General features: G+C 39.5%; 2 long non-coding RNA genes across 5 annotated transcripts in view; one reads left to right on the top strand and one right to left on the bottom strand.

Moving 5' to 3' along the window:
- Positions 1 to 5,245: 5,245 nt before the first annotated feature.
- On the bottom strand, positions 5,246 to 7,789 carry LOC111927917 (uncharacterized). The gene is made up of 2 exons (XR_002863824.2): positions 7,535 to 7,789; positions 5,246 to 5,442 (listed from the first exon to the last, which is right to left on the bottom strand). It is a non-coding gene; the product is annotated as an uncharacterized LOC111927917 (long non-coding RNA).
- Positions 7,790 to 7,870: 81 nt separating this feature from the next.
- LOC111927918 (uncharacterized) overlaps positions 7,871 to 10,698 on the top strand; it is a 65,221-nt gene continuing 62,393 nt past the window's right edge. For 2 of the 4 annotated variants that reach the window (XR_002863827.2, XR_002863826.2), the window contains exon 1: positions 8,016 to 8,129. This is a non-coding gene — a long non-coding RNA (uncharacterized LOC111927918). Of the gene's footprint in view, positions 8,130 to 10,698 lie in introns of all 4 variants that reach the window. The other 2 variants (XR_002863825.2, XR_002863829.2) reach the window with 2 other exon arrangements.

Genomic DNA, 10,698 nt, shown 5'->3' with positions numbered 1-10,698 from the left:
GCTTGGGGACCTGCCACAAACCTTTTCTGAGTTGGTGGCAGCTGTCAGGGAAGGGGATTGAAAGGAATTGCTGTGGCCTCCAGGGACCCACCACCAATCTGGAGGTGGTGGTGGGCAGACGGGTTGTTTTGTTTCCTGCCCCATCCCCGGAGGTAAATGTGAAGGATTGGAGAAATAAAGCAGGGATTTATTGGGAGGGAGCAGATTTACTGGGAACTGGTGGGCAGGGAAGCATTAACCTTCTGCTCCCTCTCTGAGCTGATCTGATGGTGGTGGGGTGCACAGCTTCTGTCCCTGCCTGTCTTTCTCTCGGGGTCCTCCAAACAGGCCATGGGGCCATGGCACCCTGGGTGGGGGCATTTCATTTCCTCCCTTTCCCCCGTGATCTGCCAACATAAACAACTGCCTACTTTCACCTAAACTGAAAACCAGATCTGCCTCTAATCATGTTGGGTGACTGTTGACATGTGTAGAGTTTGATATTTTGATAATATTATATGTCTGTGATAATACTTCATTACAGTTATGTCCTTGGCTATAATTCTTTCAACACAGTCACTTTTCTACTGCCCTTTGAGTTACAGGAAAGCACTGTAAGGCCACATTTTGCTCTGATGGTCACATTACAATTCAGATGATTTAGAATTAATCAGCATTTGATATACCTTTGAGAAAGAGCAAGCAATGCATTTGTTTCTCTTGTTTTTCTTCTAAAGGAAATTGTGCATGTGTTTGGGAGAAAGGGGAGAAGACTTTTTTCCCCTGCTCAGATTTGCTTGTAATTTGAAACCATTACTGTTGTGTTGTCATATTATATTCCTCCATTTTACAGACTACTTACAGTTATTTCCCTGATTTCTTGCCTGCACAGAGGAGACCATTAAACTATGACTTGAAAATTAGCATGCCAATCAGCAGTTTATATTGTGAATCTGTGGGGGTTTATTCTTTGCATTTAGAAAGAAATGTATGTCAGATTGTGTTTTTAGTTTCATCTCTACTAAGAGATATCTACTATCATATCTACTAAGTAATATGTCTTGTGATTTGAACAGCAGAAACTTGTTCTTATGTTTTGAGTGACTAAGATAAACCTTTGTTTACTGCTTCTTTCACAGATGGTAAATTCTCTGTGTATGTTTTATCAATAGTCTGAAATCCCATAAATGCTCTAGTGGCAATAATATAATGCTTCATCATCTGCCAAAATAAAAGTTTAAACACTGTTTGAAAGTCAATTTTGTGATTTGTAAAATCTTTAAGAATATTTCTGATACTTTCTTGAAGTAAAATTTTCCTTTGGATTGGTAAATTTAAATATTTCATTTAGATAAACATGAAATGTATTGTGTTGCTATTAGCCAGTTTTTATTAATCATATAAAGTAAGATTAAATTGCCTCTAGAAGTAGAGGAATCTAAAATTTGGAAATAGTTACCCTACTTTTGAGACTAAATAACTGTATTTGCAAAGTTGCTAAATGTTTTCTAGAAATTTGTTCTGAAGGCCATGGGGAGAGACAGCCTTTGTTTTGTTTCCTAAAACCAGCAAATTAGACCAATAAAAATATGTTTTTTCAAGGAAGGTAGGAATCAAATGCTTTAAAGTAGATTCTATGCCCAGACTAAAAGGGTATTTTTTGCAGTTGGATCTAATTTCTAGAAAGTTTTCAGGAAGAAGTGCCTGACATATCTCTAGCATGCAGAATATTGAACAGATTTGTATTTTGAGTCTGCTAAAGCACATACCTGGTGCATCTTCCTGCCTGCAATCCTGAGCCCATAAGATTCTGGACAATATGAATGTGTCTCTTTCCCTGTTGCTGATAATGGAAGATGGAGGTGAACCCATGCAGGAGCAACTGGGAATGTGCTGACTTAATCCTTAATGAGAATTGCAAGCATGTTTTTCTTGTGCAATCTTATCATTAGACTGTCATCAGTAGTCAAGACAACAATATAATCCTGTTAGAGGCAGTCAAGATTATGGCCTTTCTTGGGTCATTTAGATTCACTTCACTGCTGATGCTTGGCCTGAAGGCAGGGTTATTTTGATGTCTCCAGATGGCACGGTGTCTGCCAACCTGCAGAACATGCACGCTCAAGTATCTCCTTGTGCATGGAGTTCAGCGTGACTCTGCATCATGCAAAGAGGATGCCTCTGTATTAGAGTTTAGTGATTCACTTTTCCAGCAGAAAGGTGGGAGCTGTCCCCTGACCATGTGTAAATGTGTTTCTGGTGAAGGTCTGCATCTGCAACTGTGGCTGACATGTAGGTATTCATCTCAGATCTAAAGAAGGTCTGAAGATGCATGCTCAAATATTGCCCACAACTCCACAATATCTCTACAAGATCTCTGTAAACTCCTAAATTCAGATGAGAGGTGTGACTCTTCTCTTAGAGCACTGTGAGAAAGTACCTGCAGGTTTGAGATATGGCTGAAGGCCTCTTGTTTCTTATATTAGCCTTATCTGTTTCATATTTTTATTTTAATTTCTAGTTGTTTTGTGTGTAGTAGGAAAGAGTTACAAAGACAGGCACTGGCTCTGCAGATGTAGGAGCAAGAATTAATGTTTTGGAAGTGGAAGACATGAGGGCTGAGACTGAAACCTGAGAAAAAATTCTGTTATTCTTCTTGCTGGCCTAGTTGTGTTTAACCAAAGGGGAAAAGAATTGATATAAGAAACAGGCAGGAACTAGCCCCAGCTGCTGTCTGTCTTTCCCATGAGCACCCAGAACTCCTGAGCTTTTTGTGAAAGTCTCCCTCACATTTTTATTTTGTCCAGCCTGATTTTTTTTTTTTTCCCAACAGATGTTAAAAACAACCTTTTGCTTGCAAGAAGTTTTGCTTTGATGATTCATTGTAGTCTGAAAAAAAAGTTCCAAATCAGCTGTTAGATAAGCAGAGAGCAAAGCAGTGTTCAGAGTATATAAGTGACAGAATAATAACCTGGCTGATTACAAGGTTAGGTGTTGGTGTTTCACCTACTAAGCTAAATATTCACAATCTCTTTTTTTCACTTAGGTGTCCAAACTATAGATGAATCTTTTCTTTCTCAATGAACTTTTCATCCTTTTACTGACATCAATTCTTATTTATATTCAATTAACCCAGAAAGAAAGCTTCTGGCAAGGCGAGTCAGATGTTGTCTGCTGAAAAGAGACATACAAATCTTGTCACATAGCTTTTATTTCTATGGTCAGGAACCCTCAGGCCTATTATTAAGGCAACTTAGGCTTGTGTGGAACTTTGCTGTCTCCTGCACACTCTGAAATAAGATTACATGATGGAGAAGATCAATTTACAGAGAACATTTAAGCTCCGAATATTAAGCTTTTTGTGCAATCACATCTCCTTCCTAGCTGTGTGGCAAAAAAGCTAGCCACAAGATCCTTGACAAATTAGATATTACCACATCTAACTGTGTATATTTAAGCTTATCAAACTGAATCGTTGCATTGTGACTGTGCTCTTACACAGACAAGGACTCCATTTAATAAATGCAGTGCCATTTAATAGTAATTAATCACCCAACTAAAATGTCACATTAAGGTCAAAGAGACCAGGAGACAAAAAGAAGAGAACATTAAATTCAGCTGACAAACATAGGAAAAGAGAATATAGAGCCAAAGAAAGTTCTGGGACATTGGCACTGGTAAACATTTAATCCAAACTTCTTTACTTTCCGTTCAGTTCAGAAATAATCACATTCACTTGGTTCAAAGCAAGGTCATTTTTGTAACTTTTAAATGAAATTTCCTCATTGCGTGTGCAGTGACAGCCCATTGTAAGCTTGGAATTGTTGGTGCATTTTACAGATGTTGTGTTCTCTGTATTTGCTGTTTCCTTCCTCCATGTTTTTCTCATTTTTTCTTTGCTGTTATGACATTCTTCATGTGTGGAATTTTCCTCAATATGCCCTGAATGCAAGCACCCTCGAAAGTCTCAGGTTTTGGAGTTTGATTTCAATTATGCAGAGTTTGATTTCACATTACTACTGTGTAGGGCTTTAGCTTTTGTTGTGGTTTCATCACTCAACAGCAACAAAACCAAAAAGAAGTTATTCAGTTAAATAAGGGGATTATTTGTGTTCAATGTTTCTATAAACAGAAGCTCTACATAGGAAGCTCTGATTCAGAGGAAGCACAGTTACCATCTGCAGAAGAAAATGTATATGGAGCTCCTTATACTAAAATTGGGATATTGCAGAAAAGGAAAAACTCTGTTGTTAATTCCACTTCTTTACAATTGTGTTAATCAATTTCAATATAAGTTTATGAACAGATTTCTACATGTGGACCTATGTGTAAATGTTTCCTTTGTTTCTCAGAGTGTTATTTTTCTTTTCCTTTCTTTTATAAAACATAGAAGAGAGCAATCACTATCCACTTTTAAAATATGCATTTTGAGAGGCTAAATATACTGGTTTCTGTGCATGAAGAAATGAACTTGTAAAATACTGTCAAGGATGGAAATATGTTATTGTCAGTGGATGTTACAAAATTCAGACAAATGGCTTCTAAATAGATTTGTTTTTTAAAGCATCTATCATTTCTCCTTCCTGTTCCAGAGTTCTCAGTTTTATGTCCAACGTTTTTTTGCATGAGCATTGTAAAAAAGAGTAATTCTTCAAAAATTACTCGACATTTGGCAAGATCTGTCTTTATAACTTCTGCATCAGTCCAAAGAATTTTGGCCTTTCCAAAGGTTAAATATTATCTTTCAAAATTGTGTAATTCTGTCTTTGTCAGGAAGTGTCTTCATTTTCTATAATAACCTCTTCTTTCCTTACCTTTAATGTCAAAAATTTCACATATGAATGCCCAAACTCAGCGTATTGAAAAATTTGGCACTAATTTCTCACTAATTTCTCACTAATTTCTCTTAGATGCATGACAAATATTAACTTGGTACTGGTCGTGGCTGAGACATATCCGGAGAGATGTGTGAAGTGAAATCATAGTTTGCGGTGCTGGTTATCATACATTGACGCACATTTTAGTTTTAATGAAGGTTTTGATGATGCAAAATTCCAGAGTCCTGATGGTAACATCTGAATTACCTCTGCAGGCTTTGAAGATGAAAAATAACCATTCTCTTTCAGTTGTCTACGTTTGTACTGATTTCTGGAAGAACACAGTTCACTGTATTTCCACTGAGCTTCTGGGACAATCCTATAGACGTGACCCCATTTCTTACACAGCCCTAACAGTCCTCCAAGAAAAACATGTTTGACAGTAAAGGTTAAAATATTATCTTGTTTATTTCATAATCCAGTGGTTTCCAAACTGTGGTCTGCATTCCAACCTAGTGGGCTGTCTTTAGTAGTGCTTGGCTGGTCTGTGGTCTGCAGCAGATCCTGTGGTTAACTGGGACTCCATTAGGAAGAAAATTTTCTGGCCAGTAGCACAGTCTCTTCCAAAGCGTGTGATCCTCAGCCCCTGGAACACAACAGTGTCCTACGTTAGACTTCCTGCATGTATGAATAAGCTGCAGAGGGAAAAATGACTGGGACATGTACTCATGAAATGTGAATAAGTGAGAGAAATTCAAGTCACCTGGACAATTTAGATGCTAGAGATTTATGACTTTGGGTGGTCACATCTAAAATGCATATTAATTTTTTTTTTTTTTAAATTTAAAAGAAATAAAAAGCCCCATCTCAGAGTCAGTTCTGTCATGTAGAATGGTGTAAGACAACAACAGCTATCATAGGCAGATTTTTTTTCCAAATCTAGCTTGTGCTGTGTTTGAACAAACAAACAGTTGGCCCCATAGCAATTGGTAGCTGTAGTAGTAGGTGATTGGCCTTTTTTAGGCTATTTTCAGCAGCTAGAGGAAAGCCAGTCATTTTTGTAAGTACAGTTGACAGCTTATAGCAGAGGTAGTTTGGAAACAAAATTTTAACTAAAGTAGAACATTCACCAATATTTCCAATATTCTGTTCTGGTTCTATTCTGTTTTCTTTTCTTCCCTTAGCATCCCTGAAATGGCACTCTACCTCCACTTGTGTCTTGCATTCATCCTTTCATACACTCCGCCTTTGGCCCTTTTCTTTTTCTTTGACTTCAACTTTGGTTTCTGCCTTTGGTTCTCTTCTCACTCTCTTGCCTGCCCTCTCTCATCTTTACAGCTCTTATAAACTTGCTGCATTTCCAAATACACCTTCTATTTGTCCTGGGTGTGCAGGCCATTTCTTTTACTCCATCGTCTCTCTGCCTGGAGTGCACTGAGAGTGGAAGGGCTTTGCTCTCATCTCTGTCATTTCCAGAGACTGCTCTCTTGCTATCTGCTCCTTCAAAAAACTCCTTGTTCAGCTCCTTGTAGCTCTAGACTGGAACATACTCTTCTGACAGACTTCTTGGGGATGAACTAATTTATGTATGTGCACTCTGAGAATGTACAATATGAGCTTTTGTGAAGACTTTTGGTTAAATATAGTTGCAAGCACGTTGCTGTTGCTTTGGTAACCTTGTCAAAGTACACTGCTAAACAAACAAGTACACAAAGAGAAAAATATCTTTCTTTATAGCCCAGGTATTTGAAACACATTTAGAAAATGCTTTTTTGTGAGAAAAAAGAGTTGGTAAGCAAAAGTTCCACTATAAATTGTACATTTTTTTGCCAGTAGGTTTGGCTCCAATGTACATAACACTGTTCAGTGTGTACGTTTGCATTTTTCTGACCAACACTATGGGTGCAACATTGTGTCTTCACTTTCTACCTGTGATTTGCTTGTGTTCAGCACATCATTTTCCATGGAGTTGTTGCCAGAGGATAGGGTTTTCAAAACCCAAAGGAATATGGAATAGTTTGCTGTCTAAATGAAATACTGTAGCTTAACTCCCTATAGTTAAAGAACAGGAAAAAAAAAAAAATGACAACTTGTAAAATAAACTCAAGTTTAGTTAAAAAATGCGCTGTCAAACCTACCTGTGTTTTACACTCCTTTGAGAGTGACATAAACACACCATTACAGTTGCCTCACTTTAAACCCCTAAGAAGTTGCTAGCTGCAGTGTATCTTAAGGGAGAAGTAAATCACTGATCTAAATGGTAATTTCATCCTCACCAAGGGTTTGCATGAGGCTGATTATATCAATGTAGTCCCATAACTAGCAAAAACTGGGGGTTCCCCTGTCCAAGCTCATAGCCTCCACATGAGCAGGGGTTTTTGCTCTTTGAGCTGAACTTAATGCAAATGTACCTGGGACAAACACTTTTAAATCCCTACACATATAGCAACCTATGTGCAACACAGGGGAAGAAGTCAGCTGGCTTGCAAGGAAGGATGAACATGCCCTCAACACAGTCCTCTCCTGAGCCTTGTGGGATACTGCTGCCTTCGAGAGACTTGTTCCCATGATGAGGCACACAGGGCATCAAAGCAAACACTGTGCATTATGTATACATAAATATATGCGTAAAGGCTCTACATTCTGGTCACAAAACAGAGGAAGAAGGCTGTGCTGATCGAGTCCCTTTTTTTCCAAAATACTTGCCTGCTTTCTGAGCAATGCCATAACGAGCTTACCTTCTTCAGGATCACTCACCCCCTCAAGGGGACAACATTCCCCAGCCTGCGCCTGAGCTGGGACATGCTGGGTGTCTTTTATTTGTTTTCTTTCCCGGCGATACTACCCCTCTTGGAGCAGACGCTTTAGTGAGATGGATGGCACTCAGGTAACTGGCAGTTCAAGGAAGTCCTTCCCCGGGTTGTTTACAGCAAGGCGTTTTAGAGCAGCCATTTAGCTTCCACCCTGTCCCACCCCGCTGACCAGCTGTAAGTGTAAAGGCCGCCAGTGGGCCTGCAGGTCGCTGATAAACTAAACCCCCATTTGGCAGGCAAGGAAGCCAGAACGATAAGGATGTTGATTTATGTTTTATCTGTCACTACATTTTCAGTAAAGTCGGGCAGCGAGCCTTAACGGAGCGAAGGCTGTTATCACCTCTCCTTAGCCCTTTAAGTGCAGCAGGCTCTTTGGTGTCTCTCGCTGGATGCCGCTTTGTTAATTGCGACGGGAAACAGGACCAGGCGCTGAGCATCGCTCTGCCCGGGCGGCCCTCGCCACAGAACCGCCGGCTTTGGGAGAGGAGCCCCAGCCCAGGAGTCACACACGCGGAAGAGGGTTCGTAGAAGTACTCAGCATTTCCTGGACTCGCTTCTATCGTGTAAAATGTACCGCATACCTTGAAGTGAATGTAATGGCTGGCTTAATTGGAGATAACTTCACTGAAGTGGCCCTAGTTACCATTTATGTCAGCGGTGAATGTGCCCTTTAGCGCTGCGCCCCTCAGGTATGGCTGTTCAGCGTAGGAAAAACCTGACAACATTCATTACCGCTGAAATAAATGCTGTGAATTACATCTGTGATTAGGTACCATTTTCCCCTCATTTTGGATACGTGAGCGTTATTTTTCTGAAAGCATTGTAGGATTTTACACATTATATTTAATGGCAAACACATTTTTAGTTTTGTGAAGCACCACGTGCTTTTTGGGGCCAGTAGAAGTGCCCACAGAGAAAAGGGTGGAAAGAGCTGGGAGAGAAATGCGAGCAGTAAAATATGGAAGTATTCTGGCAAAACCAGAACATGGAAAATCTGAAAAAATCCACCCTAAGCAATTCTTGTTACATCCTATGAAGAATGTTAAAAATATAGATTTTTCTTTTCCTTTGTCTCCTTTTGATTTCTTTCCCTTTTTTTTTTCTTCTTTCTCTCCCTCTCCCCAAATATTTCGTCTTACCTTTCAAGTCTGTCATTATATTTCTTTCTAAACAAATCTAGAAAGAGAAAAAGGAGCTAGTTCCTGCTTGAGGTCAGTGGGAATTTTGCCATTGACTTTAAATAGGTCCAGAAGCGGGCCCAACAGAGCATTTTATAGCTTCCTTTATTTATCTTAGGTTTTATTTTGAGCAATGTGTCTTTTGTATGACTGCATTATTTCCACAGCGAACACCATAATGATGGCCTCATATACCTTATTATATACACACGTACTGAACAAAGCATTATTGATAGTTATGCTCTTTTAAACAAGAGTAAAAGACAGCTATGAAAGTACAGCACAAAGATGCTTTTATGGTGCAGATTCAGTACAAAATTAGCGTTCTCGGCAAGTCTGTGCGTGATACCACTCCGTACCAATTGTCAAGAAATCTGCTGATTACTGAGGAACAGGTGATTAAAAGGAAGTAATTAATGCTTTAGTCTAAGAAGCCAGGCCTGCATTTGGTTTTGTAAATGATGCTCATAGCTGATCTGTTCTTCCTGAGAGAAATGGGAGAATGAATCACTGCTCTCCAACTGGAATACAGCAGGAACTCAACTGAAATGATTGAGCTTAATATCTCTAGGCTAATGGGCCAAGGATAACAACACAAAGTTTGGCAGAAATCTAGTTGATAACCAGGGATATCAGCTATGGAGTGTGGTGGTCATTTCTTACACAGGATTCAGATGAACAAATGAGGGAAGTGACTATTTCTGGGTTTTGTTGATGACAGTTATGAATCTTGGGTTCTATGCAAAGCTGTCTCCAAGGAATCCCCAAAGGGCCATCTCATGCTTAGAGATAATTTATCACAATTACAAATGTACTGTATGAAAACCATACCAACAATGTAAATACAAGAAAGAAATAAAGATGATTTTGCTGTAAAAGTGACTGCTGCCATGAGTTAGAACCACCAGCCTCTCTCTGTCTTGTCAAAAGCGAAGGTAGATTCCCAGCTGGATAAAAGCTTCATCTCACAGAGATCTGGCAATGAGAATGGATCAAAGGCATATTTTTCTCTCACAGTCGTTATGAGAGATCCTCTGGATCAGCTGTACTTAGGACAGACTAGCCTGAGAGTGCAGCACCTCTTTTGCCCAAGCAAAAAGGGACAGCTGAACTGTGCGCGTGTGTTCAGGAACCAGAAATGTTGCTGTTGTGTCCATTCCCTTCAGCTAGCTGAAGTCAAAAATCAATTTTCCTTCCAGTTATTGTAGTTACATTACTTGTAGGGCAGCTTTGATGCTGCTGGGTTTGTATTCCACAATAAGTTGCAGCAGCTGTCTGGAGAACATACAACCTATTTACTTCTGGTTGTCACGGAAAGAAATCTACTGCTAGGAAAACCAGAAGCATTTATGGAAACCCATGGGTGAGGAGAGGCTGCAGAGCTTACAGCAACTGAAGTCCTGCCCTGTGAACAGAGGCACACAGACAGTGCCCTGCACGCAGGGTGAAACACCAGCTCTTGGCAACATACACAGTGGGATTGGTGCTTGCACCCAAAAAACTTTCCTGTGGATGAAAGAAACCTGTAGTCATTAGTTACCGCAAAAAAATATACTGTTGGCAACCACTTGTTACTCTAGAAACCTCAAGAGAAGAAACAACTGCTCGCTGAATGAGCAGCCCTGGCTGCAGCATAACAGTCTAGTTTATTTGTTGGACTGGAGCTGAGTAAGAAATTTTATAAATATAATCTATTTTTTTTTAATTGATAAATTTCCCACAAGCCAACAGGGCTAATCTACAGCATACTTGCTTTCCCAGGTATTTGCTGAAAGCTTTCTGCAAACATATCTTCAGTGCTTTTAGTAAATTTGCCTGCATGCATAGTTTTCCAGTGTTTTTATTATTTATTTGTGACTGAACAAATAAATCTCTAAGGATTTGGATCTTACATAAAAATTTATAATGTGG

This window comes from Cyanistes caeruleus, chromosome 5, assembly GCF_971803275.1.
Source record: "Cyanistes caeruleus chromosome 5, bCyaCae1.hap1.1, whole genome shotgun sequence".
In the NCBI taxonomy this organism is placed as follows: domain Eukaryota; kingdom Metazoa; phylum Chordata; class Aves; order Passeriformes; family Paridae; genus Cyanistes; species Cyanistes caeruleus.
This window is presented reverse-complemented; position numbering and strand designations above follow the sequence as displayed.